Consider the following 12,168-nt stretch of genomic DNA (forward strand, 5'->3'; position numbering starts at 1 on the left):
GGCAGTGGATGGGGGAGGGGGGTTGTTACTTTGTGAGGGTGAAAAGGGTAACTATTGCATTGTTCTGTACACCTGAAACTAACAATAAAAAAATTAAAAAAAAATTTAAAAAAAAAAAGGTTCATAGCATGTCAGATATTTCTAATTTTTTGCTTAGAAAGACTTTGAAAGCAGTTTAGATTTTCTTCTTTGAATTCCCAGGACCTAGTAGTTGAATTGCACCTAAAAGGAAAATAAAAATTTGTTGAACCGTTGAAAGACTAGCTCAGATGTATTCATCTTAAAATCAAGAAAAATAGGCCAAATTATTCTTAGGGCTGGATACTACATTCCTCATCCTCACACTATCTCCTGTTTGATTAACAGAAAGATTAGCTGCATTCATATTTTACAGTCAGAACAAATGAAGCCATTGCTCTTAATTATCAATATTCTGAATGCTTCATTCAAGAGAAAATGAATGCATTTGATTACACACAAAGACACACACACACACACACACACACACACATACACACTGTGCGGAGTGTCTCCTCTGTGTTTTAGAATCTCCCTTTCTATAATTAATTATCTGACTTTTTTGTGTCTCAGAAAGGATATGAGTTCCTCTGTATTTTCCTCTTCTAGTAAAATACCACAATATATAAAATGCTCAACACAGTTTTATTGAATGAAACCATGGATATTATTACAAGAGAGAAATTAAGAAGCTGATTATTGAATCCAAATGTGGATTCATCAGTTTGTCTAAGAACAAGAACCCTACCATGTGCACGGTTCTGTGCTAAGTCCTGATGTATAAGAAAGAGTTGGCACCCAGTAATTTTATGTTGGAAACTTTACTTCCTGTCTACTTTGAGGCCTGTTTCAGAAATGTGATAGATGATAGCATAGATACAGTCAATACGGAGATACTTTTCAATCATTGAAGTTTAGAATTATCCACACTTTTCTTACTGAGTTTCCTAATTCCAACCTCATATATTAAAATTATGACAAGTTCTCTTCCATTTGCTCTCTGTTGTTTTTGCTTAACTTGGATGCCTAAGTGATGTTTTTGCAATTGGTTCATTGCCAAGGTTTAGTGTGGCTGTAGGATGCAAAAGGCAAAGCTGAGAAGAGTTTCTGTATAATCTGTTTGTCAAATCTTGGGGCTTCCTTGATTGTCTTTTTCTATGGAGTAAAGGACTCAGAAGGAGAAAGAACTCTGAGACATACAGCTTTGTTCAGAGTGGTCCTCTTGAAAGTTTCTGCTACCCCACTTCATGATGAACTCGCTCACATCAACCCTCTGAGTTCCTGAAGATACTGACTGATACTTGCAAACAGATTGACTTAGTCCATCTTCTCAGGAATTAACTTTTTAAAAAGCTGGAATGATTTTAACCCAAAGTCTTTGTGTGACTTCACTAATATATTTAAAATCATCTCCCACCTATGCTATACATTCTAAATTGGCTCCAGAAATATTTTATGACTTCATTAAGCAAAGGTATGCTGCAGTTATTATCATTCTACTTTATTAGTGTGAATGACCATGTTTACAAGTAAACAAATGGCATTACTTTTAAAATCATTTCAGTTGGTTTGTTTCTAGGTATAAGGATGTTTGTTCAATCATTGTCAGTATTTACTCCTTTGATAACTCTGTAACTTAGGCTTTGCTAGTCATATCACTAAGTTGTATCTTATAGTGATGGTTTTGTTTCCATGGATGCTTGGTTGCTTCTTTCAGAAAGACAACAATAAAGATTGCTGAGAGCATAGCTGGGCTAGAAATCCTGGGATTAGAATATACTCTGTGTAGAATAGAGAACACCTTGCCTGAAGAAGTTACAGTAATACAAGACCTAGCAGTATAGTATATCATTTCCTCTGTGTAGCACCATGTGCAATTAAGAACTTACCATATGGATTGGGCCAGAGAGGTGTGCAAATCAATCTTTCATAACTGGGGGTTTGCTGATAAACCAGCTCTCTAGAGGTTGAGGAATTGGGAGAAGAGAGTGACACAAGGTCTGGTTTCTAGAATTGGCCAATTACTGTGTTAAACATACCCCACACACATGCCTCCAAATTCAAGGTACCATCATGTCAACAACTGTGAAGTTGGGAAGAGATGTGCAGTCAGCTCTGCCCAAGCCCATGCGAGGCAACTGGAGCGCACACTGGACCCCTGCAGGCCCATCCCAGCTCCAGAGCACCCTAGGGGGTCACCTCGGGCCTCTGCTGTGACTGCGTCACATTTCCGTCTCTCCCTCTCCTTCTTCCTTCTCTGCTCAGAACAGATGTTGCTCCTGAGAGCATGCTCCTATAAACTTCCTGTATGGGTATCTCAGAGTCTCAAAGCCTGTTTCCCTGGGATCCAACCTATGACAAAGAGAAGTAGAAAAATAAGTTCATTATTATTGAAACCTAAGAGAGTGAAAACCCTCTGTTCTCGCTCCTAAATCCATTAGCTAATTAGATCAACTATTACTTCTACCTGCTTTCCTAATGAATCAGAGAATGTATCTTGATAAATTAATAAATAGGCAACTCAGTGGTGCTTTGTTTGATCTTTATTCAGTTCTTTGGCTGCAGACAGACAACACACAAACCAGGTCAAATGTGGCCAGATCCTGACATTTGAGATTCACAGTGCAAATTTATTTATTGTCACAGAGGGTTATTGCAAAACTAGGAATGTTAAAATATTATTATTACCTCATTTGTGCTATTCTGTCACTAAAATACTACATAGCTAACTGGTGTGGAGGTACACAAAATGAATGGTTTCCTTAGACAGAAATGGCACTGGCAAAATTCCTTTTTGCCACATGAAACTAAAAAGAAGATATTAATGAGATGTAATAGAATAATGTACTAGAGTAGCTATAATTTTTAGGCCTGGTAAAACTGTAACTTAGATTAAAATATGGGTGACAAATTTTGAGCCTAAGCTGTTTCCCCAGAAAAACATGACAATTTATATAGTCAATTTTCAATTATCTGCCCGAGGAGAAATAGCAATAATGGCAATTATCCAAAAGAGTAGATAGTGAAAAAATTCATTTCTATTTGACTTTGAAATATTGTTTTATATTCTAAAACCAACATTTGAATATGGATGCATTTTATACTCTGGAAAGTTGCAATATCTCTAATTTAAAAACAGAAATTACACTTTAGAATCAGCCTGAAAAGCAGCTTATATTTTTCAGCTTGTTCTGATTTAGTACGTTCCTGTTGTCTATATTGTTACTGAGAATGATATCATTATCTCTTAGGATAATATGAAGTTCATCCTAGAGCAGAGAAAATGTGCATCTATGTTTCCTCCTGTATGTTTTCCCAGCACTGATGATAATTAGATATTTTGGTTGAAAGGACACCTTCCTTTCATGCCCTAACGTTAATTAAAAAAATATTTTCTGCCAAAAAAAATGAAACAGAATGAATGATCAAAGTAAGGGGTTATGTCTAAGTAAGATTTGAGATGTTTACACTGAACTACCTACCCGTGGATTGAGTTGGCTGTATATATGTTGTCCACACATATTTTGGCCCTTGTTTGGTTGTTTTTCATTCAGTAAATGCTAATATGTAAGCAACAGTACCTGGCGCGAGGCCTGGCTCATGTCAGCAGTCAGTAACTGCTTATCCCTTCATTCCTTCTTCCTTCCTTCATTCAATGTTTTATATAAGATGCTTCGTATTAATGTTTCATATACCTGAATAAATGTTTATATTTTATTCTACTCTTTCTTTGTATAAAAAATTCTATAAAAGCAAGAGCTTAAAAAAAGTATCTATCTATCTATCTATCTATCTATCTATCTATCTATATATCTATATCTATATATATATAAATGTATATATATATGTATATATATTAGAGTAAAATCTTCCAGGTGTTACTTTCCCAGTGACCTGAATAGTATCTTTAGTTGAACACTGACAAGGCACTAGAGAGGTGGCTTAAACAAATGGCTAAGCTGAGTAGACCTAGATCGATTTAAACACTGGGTCCGCTACATACCAGGGTGGCCTTAGACAAGAGACTTGATCTCCCAAGGTCATGATGTCCTCATTATTAAAGTGAAGACAATAACATAAAACAAAGAGGATTGTGGTGATGGTTACAGGTAACAAATGTAAGTAAATTAGTGTATAGTAGTCACTGCATAAATGCTGGCATTTTTTAATAAACATTAGCAAACCTTTACCAAGCACCTACCTGGTACAAATGCTATCCTAAGCACTTTCTATGCTTTGATTCATTTAGACCCCAGTGCGACTCTACAGTTCAAGTACTGTTGTTATCACTACTTTACACATGGGCCCTAAGGAGCTTAAGTCATAGTAAGCGGCAGAGTCAATATTTAAACCTGTTTCATACACTTCACCACCATCTTCATAGAAACAGAGCAGCATTTCAGCAGAAACCAGAACCAGCAAATGGATCCAGGGGGCCCACTCCTGCCTCTGCACACACTCCCACTGCCACTCCTCACATCGGTTCACAGTGCTTAAGTGCTGTCCCAAACAATTGCCTATAATTACAGTATTATTTCATAGGAGGAACCATCGTGTTTCAATCACTCAGCTTTCCATAATATGAATGGTGAGAATCAGAAATTATACCACTCAATATGAAGTTTTATATAAATACAGCTTGAGACCCAAGGAGCAGATCAACTGAAGGCAGCTTCTGGTTGGCCTCCAATCTTATTTAAACAGGCCTGACCAGATTCATCCAGTCTCAGAGTGGTTATCAGTGAAAGTGAAAGTCTTAAGTGACAGGGAAGATACTCATGGCTAGAAACCCGAGCTCTACCATGAATTAGCTGAGTGTCTTTGCCCAAGTGGCTTCAGCCCTCTGGACCCGTTTTCATCGTTTGGAAATTAAAGATGTGGCCGTAGATTTTAGGTAAAAGCTGGCCACCCAGGAGCTAATCCTGACCCTCGCATAGGCTTTTGTTTTAGCCTGTTTGACCCTCACTAAGTTTTGTTTTGTTTAATTGAACACTAAAAATTAATTAAAGAGATTTCACATTAAAATCTGTATTTCTGTCTTCCCTTCAAAATCTGAAGTTGTGGCATTATTGGGCTTGTTTTTCTATACAGCATCAATGAAAGCCATCAGCTAGACCTTAGCAGGAGCTGCCCCCTTCAGATGGGACACGTACCCACTAGTTCACCACAGCCCTGCCGTTCCCTATTGTCTTACGCCTAGTCTGCTCCCTCATTGACCCTACTTGCCTGGTCTTGTATGCATATGGGTTTGCAATCCTAGGACCAGCTGTGACCTTCATTTGTTCATTTACTTATTCTCTTTTTCATTTGATCAATCCTCAGTGAGTGCTTGCCCACATGCCATTCTAGGTATTATAATTACAGACTAAACACGTCTTTTTTTTTTTTGAACGACAGAACTCTGTCTTCATTTCTCAGAGCCTGATGAATTTCCATTATTTCTAAAGTTTTCTCTCTTCTTGTTATCCACATAGGATCCTGCAGTTTGCTAAGCAGCAGCTTCTCCTGCAACGAGCCACTGCAAATCTTCTCATCAGATTGAGACCATGCTTTGTGCCCTGCACCTATAGTCAGAAGAACACAGTAGGCTCAGTCCAACAGGTAGGAGAACACACTGTTCAGTTATGTAGCCCATCACTGTGGAAAAATAACAGCAGTCCTATAAAATCAGAAATCAACATGTAAGGACTAATGAGTAGAGAGGATAGGTTTTTTTTTTCTTTTATTGTTTACCTGCTATAGTATATAAAATATCCTTGTCATAAATGCCTTTTCCTGAATGATACAGGATAAAAATAACATGCTGGCTTTAAAAAAGGGGCCTTTTTTTAAAAAGTCATGCTTACAAGTGCCTGTGAAACCTTTGACTTATTTTAGTGGTGGCCTCTTTTAAGATGAAATATTAGGGAACTAAAGACATGTCTTAGGTGACCTGAGACAATGCCTATTTAAAAATCCATTTCTCTGAGGCCATAGTTAATTGATTTTTGAAACGTCTTTGCTGAAATAACCTGTCCCACGGGCAATTGTACTTCAATTATTTCTTATTTCCCTTGAAAATAATGGTATTTCATATAGAAAATGATGGTGTGGTTATAAAGAAGTGTCAAGTAGAACAATTAATCATTAAAATATTTTTATTTAAAGTGATAAAAAGCAAGCCAAATACCCAGAATGTTCCTTTATACTCTTACTTTTGGCCCTAAATAGCATGCTATGTTTATAAAAATGATTGCAGCCTTCCTGGTGTGTGACTCAGGAAAAGAAGCACCACACTGGTAAGAAGAGACTTGAATCATACTTTTATCTTTCCCACCATCAGCCCTGTGATTTGTGCCAACAACTTAATCTCTTTAAACTAAAGTTTTTTGCCCATAAAAAGGACAGTTATTTCAGAGTGCCTTCTAATTACCAGGCTCAGTTTGACAATGAAGTACATCTGTTACTGGAGAGCGAGAGGGTAGCTCCGAGCTATTTCCCTGCAAGCTAATTTGCTAAAAGTACATTCAACAAAATGCCAGTTCGCCAAGTGTCTTTCTTCTTTTCATTTATTACAAAGTGTACAGTGATTTGCATTGAATATGTTGGTTTTCGCCACCTTAGATTTCTGTGAGGTTTTAGTTGACAGTTTTCCAGTTTCCTTCTGAACAGCATTTGAAGGAATGCCCAGTTTGTCTTGGCCTTAGCCTCTGTGATTGTGTAGGAGAGGATCCTATGATAAGGGGCAATGGAGAGGGGTCAGCACACAGCCAGAAAGAATTTACACTAGAGACATGAGATCATTGCCACAAGGAGTCTCCAAATTCAAGACAAATACATTCAGCATTTAAATAAATTAAGCAGATTGACCATTTTTGAGAACTATTTCATAGAATTAGCCTGCTGATGTGGGGATCTTATAGTTCAACAGTGGAAACTGACTAAAAACCAAACAAAAATAAATAATGCAGTTACAAATTGTGATAGACACTATGAAAAATACGAAAGGAGTGCTAAGGCAGTGAAGAGCTAGAACCTGCTTCCTAAAGGATGGTCAGGGGAGGTGTGAGTCAAGAGAGCTATGCCATTCCCTTCCTTTTCCAGGCACATGATAGGATGGCATTGCCTTGGTCTCCCTGAGGTTTAAGGGGCCATGGGACTTGGTCTGGCCAATGAGTTATGCTTAGAAACAACAGGTGTCAAGAGCATTTAATCGTTGTTGCTCTAGTTCCCTTGCCCTATGGCGTTCTGACTGGTGGTATGGTCCAAGGTGTGGTTGCTCCCATACCCTGGAACTTCCATGACTTCCAAGAACAGAGGCACACCCCCCAACCCCCAACCCCCAGCCAGCCCACTTTGGACATACAGCATGAACAAACCACAAACTGTTATTGTCTTAAGCCACTGAGATATGGAAGCTAGTTGTTAATGCAGCTTAACGGAGACAATCCTGACTATTACAAAAGGCATCTCTGAAGAGGCGGAAGCATGATTTATAGAGGCTTTAAGACAAGAGGTTTTGGGCTTGGCTAGTTCACAGAATGGAAACAAGGCCAATACGGCTGGATCATAGTAAATCAGGGAAGATAAGCAAATAATCTTTTGAGTTCCTTCTACTCTCAGTTTGTTCCTGTTCTGGCTCCCAGGCTGCTCTGATGTTTATATTCCTGGCAATGCTTTAAAATAGATTAAGGAGCTTGACTCTAAATGCCTTTGATTTGTTTACACAAATCAAACTCTCATATTTTATCTCTTGCCTGTGGATTATGATCTTTTTCTTTTTACCAAGAACTTTGCATGTGGGCTATTGATATGATAATGCAATCCTAAGGCCTTCTCAAGGAGCTGAGGGCCTCTATCCTTTCAGTTTATCCTTTCAGTCAATACAAAGATGCTCTCAAGTGCATAGGCCATTCATAGCTCAGCTGAGGCTTGGCATGAGCAGTAATTTTGCGTTTTGCAATTGAATAATATATAATACTGTACAATTTTTAATCTCTCAGCTTTTCATATCAATTTATGGTATTCTGGCAACAGAATCTAGGGAAAGCCCAAATTTTATGGGATTCATCATGGCCCTTTTAATGTATATGTAGAAGAATTTGTCTTTTGCACCAAAAGATCTTGTTGGAAAACAAAACAAGAACCCCCTAGCAAAAAGCAAATTGCATGAGATGCAGTTTATCTTCTGTGGAAGAAATGAAGAGTTGAGTCAGCCCTCCTTGGATTTGATAACTGAAGTATTTCTTTATCCTTGACATCACTCAGATATTGCCACTGATATTATAACTGCCTTTATTGAAGTTAGGTAGACATAGAGGAAGTACATCCAGCTGATATTACAGTCATTCTTGTACAGTTCTTAAAGTCTTAAGGATTTTTATTGAGGTGAATGAAATCCTGCTTAAGAAAAATAAAGTGGGAGAAGGGAAGGGAAATAGATCTAAAATTTTAAAATGGGTCTTTAATATAGTCCAGGCTCAGTGCTAAGTGCTTTCATATGTATTATTATCCTCATACAGTGTTGCAAGCAGCCCAGAGAGGTCATGATCACCCAGCCAATGAGTGGCAGACCAAGGAAGGGACAGAGGTCTTCTCCCCCTAAAGACACTGCTCTTTCCTCGATCCCACTTAGACTCGAGTGTAAGTTTCCCTACACCATCACCACAGTCAAATTCAAAACGGCCAACCCCTCCATCTCTAAAATCTCCAGGGCTGTCCTCCAAAAGAGAAGTACTAGATCACTCTCGATATATTACATATCTAGATTCCGAAGAGCCTCTAAACAGAGCTGGTTGTAAGCTAGGCTCTGCTAACTGTATATCTTCCCTTTGTTCAGCCTCATCCTGTATAATTAGCAGTCTTGAAAATAGGAGTTTTCCATGACATTAAAATTGTTACACAGCATACCCTCTAATTATTTCATATCTTCACATTAGGAATTAAGATACTCATGGTGGAGGGAGTAATTCTGTTTGTCATTTAATTACTTATAGAAGGAATTCAGGAAAACCAGGAAAAAGAGATTATTAAAATAATTTCAACTTGACACAATGATATGTACACATAGGCCAAGGCACAAGCATACATTTCCTTTCTCACACCCTTACTCCCTCCTGACTTCAGACTTCACCATTCTGACACTGGTCTCACTTACACCAGGATCCCTATCAAGGGCTTACCTATCCTTTCAGATGCACTAAAAATCCCCTCCTCCAAAGACCTTTCTAGATGTCCACTGTTAAAATTCAGCTCCATCTTCCCATATTCCAGGGCACTTTGTACTAATCTTATAGCATCTCTCTGCTTTATATTATAAGGATGGGAGGTGGGACCAAGATGGCTGGTGACTCACTCAAATATGTTTTCTCTTTTCTTCCTGGGCATATAACTAGACAGTATTTCCTTGCCTTCCTTAGAGTGGGATGTGAACACATGATGAATTTCTAGCAATGGGATATGAGTGGAAGTGACGTGCTTCATTTGGGAGCCAGGAATTTTAGGGAGTAGGCGTGCTTTCTCCCTGCTCGCTGTCCCCTGCTGCTGTCTGGGTGAGAGAACCCTGAGGCCTCAGGGACAGAGGGAGCCTGGGCTCCTGGATCATGAGGTGGAAAGCTGTCTGGCCAAGTAGGAACACCCCCATTAGGGTGTTACACAAATAAGAAATAACCACCTATTTTGTCAAGCTCAGAAATTTAGGGTTTATTTGTTACAGCGGCTAGCGTGGACTTACCTAACACAACGTGTGCATGTTTGTAAGTGTGTGTCTGTGTGTGTGAGTCCCTCTATTTTAGAAGCCTCTGAAGAACTGGTACAAAAAAAAAATCATCCTTTGCTGTGAGCAAAATTAAACTAACTTGCTGCCTCATTTGGAAATGAAGCAGATGGTCATCAACATGAAGAGTGGAGGACACTCTAAAACATCTCTAGTATTGGAAATGCTGTTTTCTCATTTGCAAGCAACTGTCTAGAATTTGTAAATAATCTCACAGGAGACTAATTTAAGAGTAGAGAATAAAAGGGACACACAGTTGGTTTTAATATTAAATAATGTCCTCGTTCATTACTAACTCAAAATTTATCATTATTTCAATCAACGCATTGAACACACTCTATGTGCCAGGCAGTCCTCTAACAATGCTGATCAATAACAGACCTGGCCCCAGCTCACTCCAAGTACACATTCCAATGGGAGAGCCACATATTCACCACGTCATCACTACTGAATATGCACTCAGCTTCCCACCCAGGTTCTCGGGTTCCTTATCTGTCAAACGTATAATAATAATAATAATAATAATAATAATAATAATAATATTGCCTACTTCTTGGATTTTGTTGCAATTTTAGATAATATTTAAATATATTATAATAGCTGCAAAATATTTACACTGTGCTTGATACTTAAACTTGATAAGCACCAGTAAATCTTAGCTATTATTATTCATATTAATTTAGATAAATATTATGAGGCTGTATAAGAAAGGAATCTGACTAGACTGAGGGAGGGGTGTGTGGAACACAATAGTTTTCCCCTCAAAGTGACTTTTGATATGAGTTGAAAAGTTGGGAATAATTCTGTACATTTTAAAAAAACGAAAACAGTATGTACAAAGGACCAGTTATGTGAGGAAGGATTTTCAAGAATCTGAGTAAAAAGTGAGTTTAGATGGAGTATAGAAAGCAAGGAAGACATTGCTGCAGGATGAGACCACGCAGGGCTTTGGGAACCACCACTGTGGTCATGCTAAGAATTTAACCTTCTTCCCGAGCACAATAGAAAAAGTCATTGAATGGTTTCAAACAGATAGTGACACCAAATGATATGATCAGCTTTAGTTGTTAGAAAAGATTACTGTGGCTGGAGTGTGAAGAAAACAGACTGAAGGGGAAACAGAGAATGGGCAGCTAGCTAGCTCCACTTGAAAAGTTACCATAGGAGTCAAGATAAGAAATACCCACAGCTGAGTAAGATGGTGGCAGTGGAGATAGAGGGAAGTAAAACGACATGAGAAATTCCTGAAGTGACACTGGCAGGACATGGTGATGGATTACGTAGGGAGATAAGGGAGAGAGACCTGTTAAGAATGGCCCCTGGTCTTTCTGATAGATACAGGTACATTCACAGAGATAGAGAACCCTGAAAGAGAATCAGGGTTGCAGGATCATGAATTTGCTTTTGTACATGCCACGTTCAGGTGCCCCTCAGGTACCTAAGACCACAAGCTAAGTACACAGTTGGATATATAGGTCTGGAGCTCCATAGATACATCTGAGCTAGAGTATAAATTTAAGAGTTGTTGGCATACAAATTGTAACTGAGGCCATGGACAGGACAACTTTGCTTATAAAACAGGCAAAACTTTGAGAACAGGGCCTAGGTCCTAATTTTGAGGAACGTGTTAGCAAAGTAGGCTGTATTTGTCGGTGTTCTCAAGACAAACAGGACCAGTAGGATGTGTGTATGTCCGGTCAGAATGTCTATCATCAATAAATCAACAAACAACAAGTGCTGGCGAGGTTGTAGAGAAAAGGGAACCGTTGTGCACTGTTGGTGGGATTGCAGATTGGTGCAGCCACTATGGAAAGCAGTATGGAGGCATCTCAAAAAACTGGAAATGGAACTACCTTATGATCCAGCAATTCCACTCTTGGGTATCTATCCAGAGAAACCGAAGACGCTAATTCGAAAAAATATATGTACCCCTATGTTTATCACAGCGCTATTTACAATAGCCAAGACTTGGAAACAACCAAAATGCCCATCGGTAGACAACTGGATTAAGAAACTATGGTACATTTATACAATGGAGTATTACTCAGCTATAAAGAAGAAGGAAATTGTACCATTTGCAAAGATATGGATGGACCTTGAGAATATTATGTTAAGTGAAATAAGTCAGTCAATGGAAGACAAATACCATATGATCTCACTTATATGTGGAATCTAAAAAATTGAATGAACGAGCAACATAAACAGAAATAGTCTCAGAGATATAGAGGAAAAACTGATGGTTGCTAGTTGGGAGTGGGGTGGGGATGAGGGAGAAGGGGAAGGGATTAGACAGCATAAACAGGTAACTACAATATTGCCACAGGGACATGAAAGACAGTTCAGAGAATATAATTAATAATGTTGTAAATATTTTGTAGGGTGTCAGATGGTCACAT

At 38.5% G+C, this 12,168-nt stretch overlaps 1 protein-coding gene across 1 annotated transcript in view; it reads left to right on the forward strand.

Annotated features, from left to right (window-relative positions):
• Window positions 1-12,168, forward strand: part of B3GALT1 (beta-1,3-galactosyltransferase 1) — a 241,552-nt gene that overhangs the window by 195,431 nt on the left and 33,953 nt on the right. Inside the window, exon 2 of the mRNA XM_019656597.1 lies at window positions 5,493-5,619. The gene's annotated coding sequence lies outside the window, so the exon portion shown is untranslated. The remainder of the gene's footprint in view (window positions 1-5,492; window positions 5,620-12,168) is intronic.

This window comes from Hipposideros armiger, unplaced genomic scaffold (genome assembly GCF_001890085.2).
Source record: "Hipposideros armiger isolate ML-2016 unplaced genomic scaffold, ASM189008v1 scaffold_263, whole genome shotgun sequence".
NCBI classification, from domain to species: Eukaryota; Metazoa; Chordata; class Mammalia; order Chiroptera; family Hipposideridae; genus Hipposideros; species Hipposideros armiger.